The sequence below is a fragment of the Protopterus annectens genome, chromosome 16.part0, assembly GCF_019279795.1.
Source record: "Protopterus annectens isolate FY-2018-M chromosome 16.part0, PAN1.0, whole genome shotgun sequence".
NCBI classification, from domain to species: Eukaryota; Metazoa; Chordata; order Ceratodontiformes; family Protopteridae; genus Protopterus; species Protopterus annectens.
Genome location: NC_056750.1, coordinates 32030332 through 32050991, shown reverse-complemented (window position 1 = coordinate 32050991; position 20660 = coordinate 32030332). Strand labels below are relative to the sequence as shown.

Here is a 20660-nt window from a genome sequence, read left to right as displayed (position 1 = left end):
TCCTACATCCTGGCCAGAAGCCATGCTGTTTGTTATTGGTTTATTAGGGCCTAATGTAATATAGGGGGAGTTTAAAGGACTGATTGGTAATAGTAAATGAGATAGGGCAGTGGCCACTGAAAGCTGGAGGGAGAATGTTTACACTGGAGATGGAGGTAGAGGTGTTTATGATAACATGGTCTAGTGTGGAGTGGTGGTGTGAGTTCAGAAATTAGTTGTAGAATGCTAAGATCAGGAAGGAATTCTGACATGTTGGAGGAACAAGGGCTATTATAGTTAAGGTTGAAGTCACCAAGGATGATAATGTTGTGTTTAGGAGCAGTCTGAAACATGTGATAGATTAGGGATTTAAATCTGGCTGTACAGGATGGTGTAGAAAGTAGCAAAATGTATTAACAGAAGGTTATTTTTAAGACAGGGAAATTTTAAGAGTAACCAGACTGGGTCTGAGTCAGAGAAGGCAGTGCTTGGGCAATGACAGTAGGGTTGGGATAGTCATTATAAAGAATTAAAAAGCCTCAGCTTGATCTTTTACCAGATTGGGGGTCTGAAAGTATTTGTAAGAAGGGAGAAAGTAGATTGAGCAAGTTAGGTGAGTTTTGTTTAACCCAAGCTTCAATGACTGCAATAATGTTAGGGTTGTGTTGTGGGATGAAGGCACTAATTTGTTGTAATTAGTTCTTAATAGTGTGGACATTTAGGAGTGAGCAGGTGATAGAACTTTGGAGCTGGTGATGGGAGTTTGTGTGGGGGTAAGTGGGCCTGGATAAAGTTTGATGTTTCCTCTTAACAGGAGTATGAGTATGATGGGGGCTAGTCAGAAGGTTGATTTGTGTATGGTTGGTTTTTAGTATTTACATGTGATTTTTGGTCCTTGCTAGTCTAAAGTATTGGGAAATATCACAGGTCTCTATGCTGGAAGTGTGGATGCTACTGAGACTGAAGAAGGAGCAGAATTTTGTAGTTGTGAAATTCATACCTGAAAGGCTGGATACATAAAAGGATATGAGACGTTGATGCTTCAACTTTTGTGGTCAAAGTGGTATGTGTTAGTGCGGGTGGAGGAGGCTCACTGAAAGGGATTAGAGTAAAAGGAGGGGATATGGCATAAAAGTAATTTGGGTATTTTGATGTAGGGCGTAGGGGTGTGATTGGTGAGTAGAGTAACAGGATGGAGTGTGACAGATGAATTGGTTGGGGGTAGAAATAGTACATTTCAAGTGATTTGTCTGAGAGTGGTATGGTAGATTTCAGTGGCTGGTATCAGAAGAAAGAAGTTAAGCTAGAAGGGGGGAATGGGTAGGAGGAGGGGTTTTCTTAGCTGCGTAGATGAAGATGTATGTGCAGGGAGGAGTTTTGTATGCGGGAAGAGTTTCCTATGTGAGGAATGTTTAGCCAGTGATGCATTGATTTACAGGAGGAAGCGTTAGAGTGGACAAAGGAAAGGAGAGACAGTTTATCTAGGTATGGCTTTGACAGTTTAAGGCTAAGGAGTGATTAGCAGGTCTTATAGTAAATGTAGATTAAAGAAATATATGGTGCATGTTTATAAGGAAAATGAGTCATCCTCATATTGATTGGGAGGGAACAGGTGGAAATAAACTGAATGATATGGAGGATGGCTGAAAAACTGGGGGCGGGAGGGAAGAGACGCAACCAGGAGCTCACATGTTAGTGAAGCCCTACTTGTATCTGAGCCAGAATACTAAACAGTAAAGGTGGGGTGCATCAGATGAATAAAAGTCAGTGCTTCCTGTGCAGCTAAGGATAAAATAGTGATTATTATTGGTTAGAGAGTTAGTTGGTACTATGCAGCTATGGATTATAGGACGAAGGAGAATAGGGCCCGCTAGCAGAGTATAACTCTTCCTGGAATGCTTAGAACAGAGACTATGAGTGACTGAAAATAAAGAGGGCCAGGGGAAACATGGACAGCTTCTCAATATTTATTTATGAAACATTATTTAGCCTAACATGTAAAACAGTGTAATAAATGCTAACCAAATGCATGCCTGTGAGACAGATGCAACAAGAGCGATAAAGTACATAATGGAATCAGAGATTAGTGGCAAATGAGTATGGAAAGCCTTCATACAAAGTTTTTTGCTATGAAAAGGTTTACAGATACAGGCGTCACCTGTGAGGCAGATTCAAGCAGAAACCACTTAGGAATATTGTAATAAGAGCCAAGGCCCAAGGCAAATGGGAGTGAAAGCCTTCCTACAAAGTTTCTTTCTGTGAAAAGTTTTACAGATACAGGGATCACTTTTATGTTTTTGAGAGGATGTGTGTGTTTGCAAGGGGATCTAAACATGTTATTATTTATTTTTATTTATTTATTTCTTTATTGACATTTGTTAACCGGATTTGTCCAACTGGGCTTGTGGCCCATTTTCAGTGGAGACCCAAGGAGAAAAGCTCCAGTAGTACATTTTAAACAAGTACAATTTTAAACAATATTGATATAATAGCAGTTATAGCAAAAATACTCACATATGTTGGGTTACATGCATAAAGTTAAAGTTGCATTAAAAGGAAGCTAAGTAACAATTATTAAACTGAAATATTGTGCCATGAACTGTTTAATTTGACTTAAAGATTGACTAATGACTGGCATTTGCAGTAAATTAGTCTCTGAGTAAAATTTAACATTTCCAAGGGGAATTGAGATTGCCTTTAATATGGAGATTGCAAACCAAAATGAGAAATAGTTGAGGAAGTAAAACACATGGGTTGGTGCTGTTCACAAAGTCAAAATATTGGCAAATCATGTAAAATTTAAATTGTTTTATTTTTAATACAACAATAAAAATCATTTTCTGCAAGTCTGCAATTATAAAGACATTAACAGTCAGATATGGAAAAATGGAACACATGTAGGCGCATAATACAGTTGCAAGACAAGAATAAAGTTAATACTTTTCAGGGAAAAGTTTTAAATATATATAAAATAATACATATAAAAAGGAACAAGCAAGTGAAAGGAAAACTAAATTGACAGAATCATTTTTGTCTACATGAAAATAGTTGCCAATACGACAGTACCTACTGTAAAAGAACAAGTGGTTCATGTATTGTGTCTTAATAATGTTGCCATACAAACAGATGCATGCACATACACAGATAAAAGTTGTGTATTTTGACTTTGATTTCCATTTTTTGTAATTGTTTTTTGCCAGCCAATAGCTTTAAACTTAAAGGAGAACCGCACACACAGACTCAAAAAACATGTTTATTTCATCATGGCTTGGATTCCATACATTTTAACACCACTCTGGGACTATTTACAGGTTTTTAAATATTTTTATACATAATTTCTGAGTCTGACCATATGGAGTCTGGCATTTTGAAGTAATTCGGATTGTTTAGTCTGCCTCTAGGTATCCCAAAATGCAGTGCTCGTCTGTAAAACGTTACATCACGCAGGCCTCTTTCTTCCTAAAGCTCCTGTCACTGCATTGATTTTACATGCATACATTGCTGTTTTTCGGTCAGTTTTAAGTAACATTTCATGCCGTTCAATGACTACTTAAAACACAAACAGTGCAAATGCCACAGAACAGACTTTCAAAGTGCTTTTTATTTTTTACTGCTGCTTCTTTTTAGAATGGCTAAATTGTATTTTTTTGTGAAACCTGAATTGTACTACTTTGACTAATCTCCCATTCCCCCTTCACACCTAACTTCTCTAGGTGTCAAAGTGCTAAGAGTAATTTGAACTGTGCTGTGATTGACAGCTCACAGCAGGAGACTTGACTTATGTACTGTTTTCTTGTTCTAGCCTTTACTTTCTGTATGGGTAGGGGAAGGACCAGGGAGCTGTGACATTACAGCATGGGTGGATTTTTAGGACAGTCATGGTGATGTCAGTTTGGGGAGGCAACTGTTCAGAAAATTACCTGTATTCAGTGGCCTTGATTATATCAGTGAATTGGAGACTGCAGCAAGGGCAGGGTAAAAGTTTTTTGAAAGTGAAACCACCACAGTACAGTAAGGTATTGTTCTAGTGAATAGAAACCGTCAATTTAAAATATTTTAAATGCTGTGTTGTTGTTTATTCACAACAGGGAAAATAAATAGGGAGAATAAAGACACAGAAGTTGAGCATTTAATAACAGAATCCCATTGCTGTCCTTTAATAAGGCCTTACCATGTCAAGGCAATTCATATCCTGTGTCCCAGCACAAAAAATGAGTTATATACTCACCATAATGTTCTATCTGTGTTGTCCATTTTCATTCTTCCTCAACATATGGAGGTTCGATCTGATCCTCTGATTCGACTTGGCCGCTGGTCTACAGCTCATGGAAGCTACAAACTCTCACACTCCTCCCTTATCCATAATGCTGTAGTCCCCCTCCTTCCCCAGATCTTATTTGTAGCTCCCTGTTGTAAGACATTACCACATTTTCACATTACTATGGAAAATCACTTTGTGGAGCTCAAAAGAAAGGAACTTGTTTCCTGTGGCACTCTCCCGTCGTACCAGAAGTCATCAAAGAAACATGGCAGGGGACTGGAGGTACAGGAGTTGAGGAAGAATGAAAATGGACAACATAAATGGAATGTTATGGTGAGTACAAATCTTCTTTATCTGATGTTGTCAATTTTCATTCATTCTTCAACCTATGGAACACAGTCCCAACTACCTGAATTCTGGGTTGACTCTAAGGAAGGATATTCCTGAATACTGCTCTTCCCCTCCTGACCAGATCCAATTTGTAATGAGTATTAAATGTATGAGGGTTAGCCCAAGTTGCAACTGCACAAATATCGTCCATGGAAGTTCTGGATAAAAAAAGCTGATGATGTCACTATAGACCTGGTTGAATGGGCTTTAAAAGGCTTTGGAAGGACCAAACCTTTTATAGACAAAAGAAATAAAATCAGTCAGCCATTTTGATACAGTTACTTTTGAAACCAGTTGACCCAATCTGCTTTCTGAAATGGATACAAACAACTGGTTGGATTTCCTAAATTTTTCAGATCTGTGCAGATAGAAATAAAATTGTCTGTGAACATCCAATAAGTGTAACATGTATTTGCCTTTGTTAGAGAAATTTGGAAAGAATACAGGGAGATCAATAGCTTGATTAATGTTAGATTCTGACACCACCTTAGGAAGGAAGGAAGGAAGGAAGTGTTGCTTCTTAAAGACATGCTATCTTTGTGAAAGATTAAATAAAGAGGCTTAGAAGATAAGGCTTGAAGTTCTGAAACCCTTCTAGCCGATGTTATGGCTATGAGAAAAAACATCTTCCAAGTCAGATATCACAATTCACATTTTGCAACAGAGTTAAAAAGATCCTTGAGTTTGGGCCAAAGTAAGATCCCATGGTGAAGTAGGGTCAGTTGAAGGGGGATTTAGTAGAATGGTTCTTTTATAAAAGCCTTACAAAGATGTGAAGACACCAATGTAGAACTATCAACTCCAATACGGAAATTGGAGATAGCAGCTAGCTGAACATTAACTGTAGCAGGACTATCCCATTCATTAGAAATGGAAGTCAGAAATTCAAGAATTTTATGTACTGGTGCTGACAAAGGGTCCGTGTCATGTTGTTGTGCCCAAAGGGCAAATCTTTTCCATTTACCCTTGTAGAGCTTCCTGGTGGAAGCCTTGTGACAAGATAAAAGAATGTGGTGCACTTGAGATGAGAGCTTTGGCTGTCAGGCTATCAGTGGAATTGAAGATACCATGTGGCTAACTTGAGGCCCGAGATGTCTGGGTGAATTATACATGTCAGGTGAGATGAGAGGTCTGCAATCAGATCCAGAATCCAAGGCGGGTAAAGCAGATGAGGCCAAATTAAGGGAAAACACATCTGTCAAGGCCAATGAGGGGCAATAAGGATGACTTTGCTCTTCAATCAGAATGCTTTCTGTAGAAATTTGAAGATTAGGGGAGTTGGAGGATAAGCACAGAAGGAGACCTGGGGGTCAATCATGAAGGAGAGCTTCTCTCAGTGACTCCCTGGCGGGGGGGGGGGGGTCAGGGCAAAAAACCTACTGCATTTGTTGTTCAGAGGGAGTGTAAATAGATTGCAACATGGTTGACCTCAATGGCAGAAAATCGTTTCCACCACTTTCTTGTTGACAGACCACTCGTGAAGTAGTAGAAAGGATCTGCTCAACTTGTCTGCTACCACGCTGGATTTCTCAGGAATGTGCGTTGCTATCAGAAATTGATTTGAAGAGATTACCCACTGCCACACTCTCATAGCTTCTCGACATAAGGGGTAAAATCTGGCTCCTCTTTGTTTGTTGATGTACCATACCACAGACATATTGTCAGTTTGAATCACAATAGTCCCAGAAGGGAGAGAGTCTTGTAATGTCTGCAATGCTAGGAGTACTGCTCTCACTTCCAGTACATTGATATGTAATTTGGCCTTTTCAGTGGACCATGTGCCTTGAACCTTCTATCCTAAGAAATGCCCCACCATACCCAATCTGGATAACATCCATGGTCACTATGGCCTTGGGTTGAGGAAGGATGAATGGACGACCTTGCAAAAATTGATCTGAGTGAATCTACCCCCAAAGGTATCTTTTGCAGACCTGAGTTATACTAATCTTGGTGGACACAGGTTGATAAAGAATGGACCACTGGGTTTCCAATGTCCATTGTAAAATTCTCATATGGTACCTTGCTAGTAGAAGCAGAACTATCACCACAGACATCAACCCAAGGGTCTGTAATACCTTGTGGGCTGGTATTGATGAACTCTGAATTATTCTGCTGACTTGAAACTGAATGGTTTTAATCCTCAGCAAGGTCAGAGACTCTATCATTGATGTTGTGTTCAGATTGGTTCCTATGAATGCTATCATCTGAGAAGATTGACGTTGAGATTTGTTGTGGTTGATTGTGATGCCCAGATTGGAACAAGTTTGGAATACATAGTTTTGAGCTGTTATCAGTAGATACCTGGTTGAGGAAGTGAGGAACCAGTCATCTAGGTATGGAACCACTCAGAATCCCTGCAGTCTCAAGTGAACAGCTACCACTGCCATACATTTGGTAAACACCCTGAGGGCTGTGGATGACACAAAAGGGCAGTGCTCTGAACTGGTACTGACTGGCTATCCCAGCTGGAAGCATATGTATCTCCTAGACCGTCTGCTCATTTTTATTTGATAGGATGCATTATGGAGATCAATAGAGTACATCCAGTTGTCCTTGTGCAAGAAAGGCAAAATGAACCGTACAGTGACTATCTGGAACTGGGTATACTGAACTAACTTGCTCAGAATGTTGAGATCCAAGTTTGGTCTCCAGTCCCCTGTTGTCTTTGGCACTAAAAAGAATTGCAGGGATGCAGCAGTTGGGTGGCTTCTGCTTGGAGTCTGCATTTCCTCCCTGCATTTGTGTGGGTTTCCTCCATGTGCTCCGGTTTCCTTCCACATTCCAAGACATGCATCTGGAGCATTTCTCTCTCTTGGCCTGCACTGAAAATGGGCTCTGGTTCAGTTGGACTTTCCCAGTAAACAAATGTTAAATAAATACATACATAAATAAAAGTTGAGTAAGTTCCAGATTCAATCTGGTCTTGGGGATTTCTTAGATGACTTTTGTCTATCAGCTTTTGTATTTCTAAATCTGCTGTCTTCCTCTGACTGGGTTGAATGTTAGGAATTTTGTTGTGTAACAGTGGGGGTAGGGAAAAGAGAATTATATAGCCTGTGAAAATAATCCTCTTCACCCAAGTATATTTTGTTATGTCTAGCCAGGCTCTCTGGTGCAGGGATAATTGACTCTCAACTGCCTCCAGACGTGGGCAATCGCCCCTCCTTTTGGTAGTATTGATACGGTCTGTCAGAGATGGAATCTCTGGACCCTTGGTTCTGTGGGCCTCCTCTGCCATGTGCGTGGTATTTGAGTTCCCTCCTCTGCCTCGGGGGGGGGGGGGGGTTCTCTGCTTGGATCATGGAATGGACCTTGGGATTTCTTGACTTACATCTTTCAATCACCTCACTGATTCCTGGAAAAGGTCCTTTGAAGAGTCAAAAAATATACGTCAACAGCAGACAGGGTCTCACCATCTTTCTCACATCTGGAGAGTGTGTCTTTCACTTAGGGGCCAAATAACGAACTTTCATCAAAAGGAACATTGACAAAGGATGACTTGAAGGGCTCCGCAAAATCACACAGGCACATCCAGCATGTCTCCTGATGGAAATGCCTGAACCCACCACTCTTGAGGCACCTTCAGCTACATGTGAAATGAGCCTCATAGGTGAATTTGAAATGGACTGAAGGGTCACTAACTGTGAAGCAACAGAAGACTCCGCCTTAGCCGTATTAGTCCCTGAGAGGGTTTTTGAGAGTTCCTTCATAAAATCCCTCTGTAATTTGGTAAATTGTGCCAAGTAATGCAGGGAAATGACTCCAAAAGTCACTGATAAATGCACTCGCTTCCTAAATCTGTCCAGAGTCCTAGACAGTTTCAAATCTTTTCAGGTTACAAAATTAATGAAGCTAAAACAAAGGCAATAGTGGTAAATGATGTTCCCAAACACAAATTAGTTCAGTAATATTCACATTTATGGGGACATGATAAAATGAAGTACTTAGGAGTATGGATTAAAAATGATTCTAGTGTGGCAGCTAAGGATATCTGGGAAGAGACTAAACAAAAGATAATACAAAAACTGAGAAACTGGCTATGGATAGTAAGATAAGCAGTTAAAATGTTTTTAGTTTTTAGTCCCAATAGTCTGATACACGGGTCAGTCATATTTTTATCAACCAGAGGGAAGTTGTGGATAGCAATTTATAAACAGCTGAAGGATTTTGTCTGGGAGGGGAAGATGGCAAGAGCAAGTGGAGTAAGCTGATTCTATCAATGGAACAAGGTGGATTGGGATTATCCAATTTGAAGTGGTATTTCAGAGCTATGCAATTAAGGCTCCTATACATAGCATAAGCAGAAACTTGTAATTCAAAGTGGAAAAGGGATGATGATTAAACAGGGCAGAAGCTCAAGAAACGAGGAGAGAATGGAATTTTGGATGCAGATATTTAAGGAGAAAAACAATAATCATACAGAATATTGTATTCATAAATTAGCAGAAAGCATTCTAAGAATTACGCCAACACAGGACTGAAGAAAGGAGATTCTGATGATAGGAATGTCAGCAATTAGGGATACAGACAATAGGCGAGAGGGGGCTGGAATATATAGGAGAAAACTTACAAAGGAACCAAGGTATTGGGAGGAAATAACTAGAGAATGAGAACTAATAGGGTGATGAAAGGAGGTACTGCCAGCCATGCCAGGCGAAGTAGGGCAGTGGATGTATGACTTGTGCCAGTACAGCTAGCTGGAATTGTTATTAGTTATATGTCATTTGTTATTCAAACTGATTTGTACAGATGTTTGTGCTGAAAATGTATGTGTGAGGTTTGCCTGTGTTAAAATGTATCAACAGTGCACCCTGCTGGAATAAAAAGAAATGTACAGGTATTATTGTAACTGAATGAAATGTATATGTTTTAATAGAGGACACTGGGACAGCAAAGTTTAACCAGCTAACTTACTTTAAGAATAATAAGGGAAATGTAAATGAAATGTTAAACCATTAAAACAGCACCCCACAGTGCTGAATAGGACTGGAGACAGTGGGTCTGGGTGAAGCCTTTGTTCATCAGTTCATCAAGGAGAGGGGAACCCCAGGCATTGCCATAAACATTTAGATGTCTATTGTAGCTGTCTATGCTAAATTCCTGTCTCAGCTTCAAAGGTGAATAGTGTGAGAACCTAGAGTCAGGTGATCAGATGAGGTCATTCTGCAGGCCATCTTGGATATTATATTTTACAGGGAGTAATCTCTGAGTAAGGTGTATTCTGTTTTGGGGAACCTGACTAGAAAGACTGCTCATGTATTTCATTGTGCCTTGCTCTATCAAGTAAGTTATTAGGGAACAGTAATTCTCCTAGATTCAGTCAGGGATATAGTGTAGCTTAGTTTAGATATTACTTTTGGCTTTGCCCATTAGGGATCGCCATAGCAGATCACTGGTCCGCAGCTTGATTGGCAGTGTTTTTTTACGGTGTTGAGTTGCCAGCCAGAGAAGGCACACATACGCACACACGCACACACGCACACACACACACACACACACACACACACACACACACACACACACACACACACACACACACACACACACACACACACACACACACACACACACACACACACACACACACACACACACACACACACACACACACATACACACACACACACCGCATGTCTTTAAAACTCACTCGACCACAAGGAGGACATGCAGACTCCAAACAGAAGGTGCTCCAGTTGAGAATCAAACCAAACAGCCTCTTGCTGTGAGGTGACAATACTAACCCTGCACCACCTCGGCCGACCAAACTTAGTTTAGATATTGTTTTTCTTTATTTGTTTGAGTCTGTCGATCAACATTGTTTTCAATATCTCCTGTGATTTGAACTCTGTGGTTTACTGTGAAGATATATTCAGTATTTTCATGTGCTTTTATTATGCATTATTAAATATATTTAAACTTTTATTGTGGCTGGTCCTTGTAGAACATATTTAACTTTTGAGAGTGCTTACATTTATTTGGTGACACTGTGTGAGCTACTCCAGAAGGCCTAGCTGTCTTGGTCAGCTACTACCATTTGTATTAGTATTACTTGTCAATATCTAGTGTGTTAAGATTAAAATCACACGTAGTATGATATCCCCATTTTATTATAAACAAAAAAAGATTTTGCACAACACACATATATACATTTTTATGGAATAATGTTTAATTTTAATGTTGTGAGTGGGGGTTCGTCTTTTAAAAATGGTTTAATGTAATGGTTTTGGAGTACTGGGAAATGTGCAATGAGTCATGTGATTGCTGGGGAGGGGTATTTAAGGATGGTGTTTTGTTTGTATTAATGATTCTGATGAAGTATATGTTATGAAAGCACTCAATCCTTGTATGTGCTGTCTAATTAAATTGTGTGGAACAACATTTCAGCTCATAGTTGTCTTTTCTGGAATTGCCTGCTGTTTTTTGGAGGTTACCTTTTGTTAAGGGCCTTACAGTAGCTGAATAAGGAGTGTCTGGTGGCAGTGATAACTACCTTACACTCTGGGAAGAAGGGGTCACAGCAGGTAAATCTGTGCCAGCCTTTCTCAGGTGTGTGTATGTGTGTGTGTGTGTGTGTGTGTGTGTGTGTGTGTGTGTGTGTGTGTGTGTGTGTGTGTGTGTGTGTGAAGAATAAAATCTCTCAGTGTAAACAAACAAAATTTGGAAAACACAGACCATAAAACTGGTAACTAGTAACTGAAAAAAATGGTCTGGATGCACTGGAAGGCAACAAATAATTTATTCCACAGATAAATACAAGCGCTTTCACCCGGTCGTAGTGCTGGGCTTTTTCAAGTAAAAACCTCTCAGTGTGTTGGTATCAGCTACTTGGGCAGGGACACAAAGCAGTGGGTTTACAGAGAGGGTACTGGAGGACTTGGTTTGGACACTCAGCTGTGGACCTAACTCTACAGCTGTGCCAGTGGGGTGTCTTACTGGGGACCTGGAGGGAGACAGATATAGAGAAATCCAGAGCCCAGGCTGAGTGTGTTCCCTGTATGCTATTAAGGGAAACTGTGCTTGATGCAGAGAGGTCTGCATCTGGAAATACTAAATGTATCCATTCGTATTCCAAATGCACATGCCGCTCCACTGTCAGTAGTGAGGATTCAGGCTCCTTGATTACTGGCCCAGAGAGGGGACATCACGTATTGGTTGGCAGTAGTGGGATCATCACGTGTCACATATTGTTTGTCAGTGGTGGGACCATCACCTCATCACATATTAGTTGGTAGTGGTGGGACCATAACTCATCACAAACAGAATGGGAAGATGCCAAAAATCTATTTGGACCGCAGGTTAGAGATTGCCTTCCCTATCAAAGATTGATATCAGAGTATAGGCAAAGAGAAAGAAATAGGGGGGTCCTAAATGAAAGACCAGCACTGGTAGAGGTTTTAGACCTTGACAGAAGCTGCTGTTAAAGGAATAATTAGTAGAGCATATAAAATATTGCATGATAAGTATAAGAATCAATCAGAGGAGGTTAGAAAGGATTGGCAAGAGAAATTGGATAAGCAATTCACAAAGATACAAAGGAGGGGGTGACATATGTTTGTCTCCCAAATATGCAACAACATTCAGAAGGTTTGGGATTTTTGCTTAGACTCCAGAGAATTTTTTCATCAGGTAGATAGCAAATGTTGGAAGTGTGATGGAAGAAAGACGTAACTGGGAACATATTTTCTGTGCGTTTAATGAGTTAGCAGACTAAAGATTCCCTACAGACTATTCTATCAGAGATACTGGGTGAGCAAATTGGTGTATCTAGCAAAATGATTTTTCTGAGCAATGATACAAAACAGAGATAAAACACAAATTGGGATCTTTAGAAAAGGGTAGGAGCAAATTACACAGGAAAACATGGGAATTGTGGGAACAAAACATACAGGGGAGGAATGAGGTTTGAAAGAAGTCAGGATCTGAATTTGACTGGAAATGATTGGAAGATTATAAGTGATGCATAATGCTTGCAACTAAGATTATGTCAATATGGTTTGTTTTAATTTATATAAATGTATGATTGCCTATGGCATAAGTGATAATTTAATAAAGATGTTTTTGTTTAAAAAAAAACTGATAGTAGACATCACCAATGCTGTCAATCAAGGATAACAGTCCTGTCAGTCATGGATTCTCCACCCAAACCTGCACCAAAAAAAGGTTTTCCAGTGCTCCACTATAGCCAATTCTGTCATACAGTGTGAGGCACTCAAGTAATAGCTGCCTTTAAGATGAGAACATTTGAACTGGAAGAACTACATACAAGTGTTTCTGGCATTGTTAAAATGAAAGCCCTTAACTAGCAGGGTAGTCTGGTGGTCAAAGCCATGCTTACGGCAAAGAAAATGCTTAGACATCAACATTACAACCATTAGAATTTCCAGATGAATACCGTAAAAGATTACCCTGATTTTTGATGAACCATTTATGAATAATGTATTCAGGATTCAAATCAGTCTTAGACAAGAATATTGATTTTACCATCACAGTTACCTGTACCTCCCCATATCTACTATTAAAAACATTTGGCAAAAATTTTCCCCACTGGAGCTCAAAAAATACCATCATCCTAGGTGACTTCGATTTTAATGCTTTAGGCAGGGAGGCCAAGCAAGTAAATAATATGCCACAACTTCTCAACCACGGGCTGCTAATAAAAATTCAGCAAGGCCCAACTTTTAGACTGGAAGCCATTCAGACTTAAACCTTGCTTATTTTACCTAATAACCTAAGTGTCTTTTGCCCTATATTGCCATATTGGTTGTTCAAAACAATAACCCCCCCCCCCACCTCAGCTGGTAACTGGCCACCTTTTCCCTGAACACAAGTTAGCCAATTTGGATCTCTACCTAAACACCTTATGATTGGCCTTCTTTCTAAAGTTCCAGGATCCTCAGTTGTTCTAACTTTCTTCACTGACATCATTTCTTCTATTTGGGATCACTTTTCCTTAGTGTGTGCAGAAAGCTTATGGGGCTCAAATGTCCTTGAATTAATAACAGCATTAATGAAGCACAAAGATAATGTCTGGTTAAACTGAAAGAAAGAACTCTCCCAACACCAGCCTTCTCTGTAACCAACTACACCAAACATACCTAACTTTAAAAAGCAAATTAGAACACAACCAACTCAGCCAAATCCCAATAATTTAGGCAAAAATAAATGTCTTCCACAAGCATTCCTAAATACTTCTGAAAAGAGAAAAAACTATTGACAAGCCAAATATGTGACCCATCCCACAACAAATCTACTTCAGCTGATAAAACCACCATTTATAGAACAGAGGACTATAAATCATTTTTCATTTCTATTATCCAGGACTTCTCAACTACATAGGCAGGTACTCACATCTCACCTCAACTTTACTGTTTGGCTGAGTATGATGCCACATTTTACTTTACTAAGATTTCCACTAAATAAACCAAATCATTCATGAAAATCTTGAAACCCTCCTCACCAGCATTACAACTCTACACCTTATTTTTCTCAGAAGAGCCACTAATGAAATAGCCAAGCCACTCACCTTCATTTTCACCCATTCCTTAACTACAGGAACTGTACTCCATACATTCAAGCATTCCTACATAAAAACTGTGGTGGTGCTGCTGCAGTAGCATTGTCGCCTCACAGTTAGACATTGCCCGTTTGATTCTCAGTTAGAGCATCTTCTGTGTGGCGACATGCGTGAATGGGCGTTCTTTCACTGAAGGCTGTGCGTTAGGCCCGGCAAGCCAGCACGTAAAAATCTACTGCCAATCATTAGCGGACCGGAGTTCCGCTGTGGCGACCCCTAACCGGGAAAAGCCGAAAGACACAAACAAACATTCAAGCATTCCTACATACTCTCTCACTCTTAACTATCGTCTCCTAAAACCTGTAAGGACTTTCATCCTATCTCAAATCTTTTCCCATTAGATAAATGTTTTGAAAAAAATCATATTTAGGCAACTTTTCAAACATATTAATAGCTATGGACTGCTGTCTGACAAACAGCAAGGTTTCAGAAATGCTTTCAGTCCATCAGCATCTCTGCTCAGTGCTAGTGACACCATCTAGTAAAATCAGTGACGGGCTTATCACTGCTGGTCTCTTCATATATATGACCAGGGCTTTCAAAACTGTAATCCACAACCTAAAATTTTAATTGAAAACCTTGGAAATATAATCAAATAGTTCCAAAGTTATCTGAAAAAAAGACGGATCAAAACCCATTTTAACAAACAAGTCTCTACTATCAGCACTTTCACTACAGGTGTCCCCAAGGCTGTATTCTTGGTCCCTGTCTTTTTCTCCCTCTTTATTAATGACTTGTCTTAATGATCTCCCCACCTTTGACATAATTGCGTATAGTGATGATGTTATGCTTCTTCATGCCAACAAGTGTCTCTTTAACGTGTAAACACAATTGCAGCACTCATTCTCTGGGCTTTGTCATTGGGCAGAATCAAATAAACCCCTTACCAATCACAAGAAAAAAAAAACAAAATTATGTCTTAGCATAACATTCCATCTGTGTTGTCAATCTTCACTTATCCTTGGCTGTGGATTCGGTTCTGAATTCGGCAGTTATTCCAGCTTGCGCCTTCCAAAAACTCTCGAGCTAAGCTCTACCCATAATGTTCCTCACAAGATTACCTCAGATCAAGTTTTCAAACAATAGTGGTAGACATGGAATAATAGATCAGAGGCCATATCTGTGTATCTATAAAGAAAAACAATCTTTGGAGAGGTCCGATCCACCAAGAGGCCTAGAGGTTGGGTGAAGGAGGGCAGGAATGTCAAATATAAGTGAAGATCAACAACACAGATGGAATTTTATGGTAAGACATAACTTCTTTATCTGACAATGTCAATCTTCACTCTATCCTTGACTATGGGACAGATTCCCTAGCTACCTGAACCTTGGGAGGTCTCATGGAAGAATATTCCTGATCACCATTGAGCTGAATGATGCACATGCTCTAGAGATCTGGTCCAGTTTGTAATGAGTAATAAAAGTATGAGGAGATGCCCATGTTGCTGCTGCACAAATATAATCTAAGGAAGCTCTGGCATGAAAACCTACAGAAGCTGCTATAGCTCTCATTGAATGTGCTTTTACAGGCCCTGATGGGTGAAGACCCTTTTTGTTGTAAATAAAGGTGATACAGTCCTTAAGCCATTTTGCCAGGGTAATTTTAGATACTGGATAATGCCCCTAAAGAGACTGAAAAAAAGACTGCAAATAGCTGGTTGGATTTTCTGATATCCTTTGTTCTGTGAAAATAGACACGTAGTTGTCTGTGCATATCTAGTAAATGTAGACAATATTCTCCTTTATTGGAAAAATTGGGAAAAAAGACCTGGAGATGTAAAGTCTGATTGATATTCGACTCGGAAACAACTTTTGGTGAGAAGGAAGGATTTGTCCAAAGGGAAACTCTGTCCTTATGAAAGATTAAGTAAGGGGGTTTACAGGACAAGACTTGTATTTCAGATATTCTTCTGGCAGAAGTGATAGCTATTAAAAATACGTTTTTTCAGGACAAGAACTTTAAGTCACAACTCGCTGAAGGTTCAAAAGGGGGAGACATCAGCGACTGAAGAACCAGGTTCAAATCTCAGGGTGCAGAGGGTTCTTTATACAGAGGTCTGATCATTAAGATTCCTTTCAAAAAGGCTTTACAAAGTTTATGTGACATAAGTGATGAACCACTGAAACGAATATGGAAGTTACATATTGCAGCAAGTTGCAACCGAATAGTAGAACCTGATGAGCCTCTCTCATAGAGTAAGTCTAAAACTGTCTAAGAGCGCTGCATATGGGTCAAGATTACGGTCAAGTGACCACTTAGCAAACTTTAGCCATTTGTTATGGTACAATTTTCTAGTTGAAGGTTTGTGGTGGGCCAGAATGATGCATTGGACCGGGGAAGTGTGGGAGGAATGCCTGGCAAGCATGTGAAGTGGAGAAGTTAATCTGTGAGCTTGAGATGTAGGATTGGCTGAACCAGTCCCTCAGGGTATGACAATAGGTCTGGAGCCAGGTCTAGTCTCGAGGGTTTCCGAAGCAGATGAGGCATTAGGAAGGGAAACCAGACCTGTTGGGGCCAGAATGGTGCATTGAGGAATATTCTGTTCTTCGACCTGTTGGCTTACTTTAGAAACTGACATATTAGTGGAATTGGGGGAACAGTGTACAGTAGACTGTGGGGCCAATCATGAAGGACAGGGTCTCTGCGTGACTCCCCCAGGAGGGGAATTAGGGAAAAGTAATTACTGCACTTGTTGTTCAGAGAAGACGCAAACAGGTCCCATCAAGGTTGGCCTTAGTGACAGAAAATATTGTCCGCCACCATTGGATTGAGAGACCACTCATGAGGCATGAAGAGGGTTCTGTTCAGTTTGTCTGCAATCACAATGGAGCTCCCTGGAATGTGCATTGCCATTTGAAAGGGGTTGGATGAAATCACCCATTGCCAAACTCTGAGAGCTTCTCGACAAAGAAGGTAAGATCTGGTTCCCCCTTGTTTGTTGATATACCAGACTACCAACATGTTGTCTGTTTTAACTGCAATTATTCCCAAGGGGAGGGGATCTTGAAATACCTACAATGCTAAGTGCACCACCCTCATCTTCAGAACATTTATATGCAAGTTGCCTCCAGGCAAGACCAAGTGCCTTGGACTGTTTTTCTCAGATAATGTCCTCTTCCACCCTATCTGGGATGCGCTCGTGATCACTATGGCTTGGGGTTGAGGAGGGACAAAGGGGCGACCCAACAATATCTTGTCAGAGTGGAGCAACCAGCTTAGATCTTCCTTGCATCGACTGGTGATCAGTATCTGATGGGACATTGATTGCTTCAATAAGGACCATTGGAAGGCCAGGGGCCATTGAAGAATTCTCATGTGGTATCTAGCCAGGGGGACTAGGGTTATAGAGGCTGCCACTGACCCTAGAGCCTATAGAATGAGTCTTGCTGTGAATGATCTGACTGACTTGTGATGTGGTCTTTTGAAGTCTTTTTAAGGGAAGTGATGCAAAGCTGGTGACTGTGTCGAACATAGCTTCCATAAAATCCAGCTGTTCAGATGGTTCCAGATGGAATTTTTCATAGTTTATAATGATTTCCTAAGCTGGAACAAAGAAGTAGAATGTAATCTCATGCGTTTATGAGTTGACACCTGATGGGAGCGTTAAGGAGCCAGTCGTCTAGATATGGAAACACTCAGAATCCCAGCAGTTTGAGATGCACTGCTACCACTGCCATGCATTTGGTGAACACCCTGAGGGCAGTGTTGAGACCAAAGGGCAGTGCTCTGAACTGAAAGTGACTGGCTCCTAGCCAGAAGTGCAGGAGTCTTCTGGAGTGCTTGTTTATTTTCATGTGGTAAAATGAATCCTGAAGATCTACTAAGCACATCCAATCATCTTTTTCCAATAATGGAAGTATAGACTGAACCGAGACCATCCAGAATTTAGATTGTTGAACAGATTTGTTCAACTGACTGAGATCTAAGATAGTCTCCAGTCCACTGTTTTCTTTGGCACTAAAAGAATCTTGAGTAAATTCCAGATCCTCTCTGGTCTAGTGGGACTGCCTGGATGACTCTTTTGTTGAGCAGTTTTTGAATTTCTAAGACTGCTGCCTCCCTGTGACTGGGTGGAACGTCTGAGATTCTTCTTGGATTCTTTGGTTCTTCTATCCGGAATTTTGTAACTTCTGGTAATGATCCTCTGTGCCCATTTGTCACTGTTATTCCTAGCCAGGCAGATTGGTGCAGGGATAATCGTCCCCTGACTGCCTCCAGAGGATAGCAATCAGACCTCCTTTCAGGAGCGCTGATAGGAGTTACCAGGGAAGGAGCTCCTGGAACCTTGATTCTGTGGGCCACTTCTGCCTCTTGGATGGCATCTTCCATTATTACTTCTACCTCGACCTGGGAGGAAGTCATTGCCGTGTGAGTCTTGGAAAGGTCCTTGGGTCTTTTTGAACCATAGCCTACCATTTCTCTGGTTCCTGGAATAGGGCTGTTGAGGAGTGGAGAAGTGTACACTCATGGCAGAAAGGGTCTTCCCATCTTTCTCATATCTGGCTAGAGTGTCTTTAACTTTGGGGCCAAAAGGGATGATCCATCAAATGCAACACTGGCGAAAAAAGACTTAAGTGGCTCTGCAAACTCACATAAGCGCATCCAGGCATGTTTCCTAATGGCTGTGCCTGAACCCACTGCTCTACTTGTCCCTTTGGCAGCATGAACAATTAGCCTCATGGATGAATTGGAAATTGATTCAAGGATGGCAAGCTGAGAAGTATCTTTGTCTCTAACCCCTTCAGCTACTGCTCCTGAAAGAGTATCTGAAAGCTCTTTAATCAGATATCTCTGAAGCCTGGTAAAATGCACCATATAGTTCAAGGACTTGACAGCGAAGGTCTACAAAGCATATATGAGGTTCCCAAATCTATCCATAGTCCTAGACTCCTTGTTAGGAGAATGGATCATAGGACATTCATCAGCAAGTTCCTTTTTGGTGGCTGCTGCTACCACCATGGCACCTAGAAGAATACCTTTAGCCCAGTGTTGCTCATCTTTTGGGACAGAGAGAAAATACAGTCAGGTGTCTTAGGGATTGCCTCGATAGAGTCAGGCATCTTCCAGGCCCGCTGAGCAATCAGCATAATAAGATCATCAGCGGGCGGAGAGATCCAACAGGTAGAGGGCTGGGTATGAAAAGCCTCTAGGTATACTGATTCCTCTGAGGAAGGTTGGAGGGTAGTCCAGCCACCTCTCTGTTTCAGGATTTCTGGGATATTTCTGAAGGAAACATGTTCAGGGGGTGACTTAGAGGAACCTTCCCCTTCATCGAAATTGGTATCTTCAGTGAAGAACTCTACAGGGAGTCCAAGTGCTTCCTCTTGCATTTTTTCTTCCTAGGTACCTCTTTGGTGGGGTGCTCTGGAGAGGTATCCAAAGATGACATAACCAATGTGGTTTGATCCTGAGACTTTTGTGCCCTCTGTCCCAGGGAAGAGACTGGTGGAAGCTCTGGTTGAGGGGATGAACAAGATACTTGGCCCAACAGGGTAGGCATAGACTGTTTGTCCACAATGGACAAGGCCCTCTCCATGGCCTGGAAGTCAGCCCCCCCCCCCCACAGAGGGATGGGAGCCTGGAACTAAAATAGACTCCTTCAGAATCGAGGTCCCACCCCACACCGAGGAGGCCGCCTTTGAAGCTGAAGGCAGGGTCGAACTTACTTATGCTGAAGCACTTAGGGATATGGAGGGTTGCAAAAGTATCAAAGGTGAACCCTGCCCCTCGGAACTGGCACCAAAGCCTCAACCCCAGGAGGTCTTTGGGTCCAACAAAATGGGGGAGCTCAGGGTTGTTATCGGTGCCGAAGAAGGAGTTCTGACCACCACTAAAACAGTTGGAGCCGGGATGGTCGGTGCCAGGGGCTCCAAAATTTCAGCTGGAGTCGAAGGAGGAATAGCTATAGATGTGGAAGAAGGTTACAGAGCTAGCAATGTTTGGAACCATAGAAGGGGGCAATCCCCTTGCAGCAAGGAGCTGATCCACCAGTATCATAATTTTAGATTCAGATAGACTCTTGGTGGATTAGACTGAAGATACTGAGGGAGATCTAGGTGGACGCCTCTCCAAGAAAGGACTGGGAGGATGGTCCACAAAGGGATCTACTAAAGGTGAATATCTAGTTTGTGGCAAAGTTTTGAATGAAAATTTCATTGGTGAATCCGTTACTGTTACTGACATCAGAGTTGAAGTGGTCAATGCAGGTATCAAAGGCATCAGCACCAAAGAATTTGGTTCTGAAACGGGTATGAAAGGTACTGAGGGTAGAGTTGGTTGAGCCATCGGTTCTGAAGGGAATCTAGGAACTGTGGGGGTCTTAGCCAATTTAGTAGGTGGTTCCGAGAAAGTGTGCTGGAATTAACTGGCTTCTTTTCTTTCATTTAGTAGATGATGATGAAGTACAAGAAGCAGGTGAACTGGACACAGACAAGGTCTTGTTGAAGTCTGATTTG

General features: G+C 41.1%; 1 protein-coding gene across 1 annotated transcript in view; it reads right to left on the bottom strand.

Annotated features, from left to right (window-relative positions):
* Window positions 1-20660, bottom strand: part of CFAP77 (cilia and flagella associated protein 77) — a 2131249-nt gene that overhangs the window by 495690 nt on the left and 1614899 nt on the right. The gene's annotated exons all lie outside the window — the stretch shown is intronic.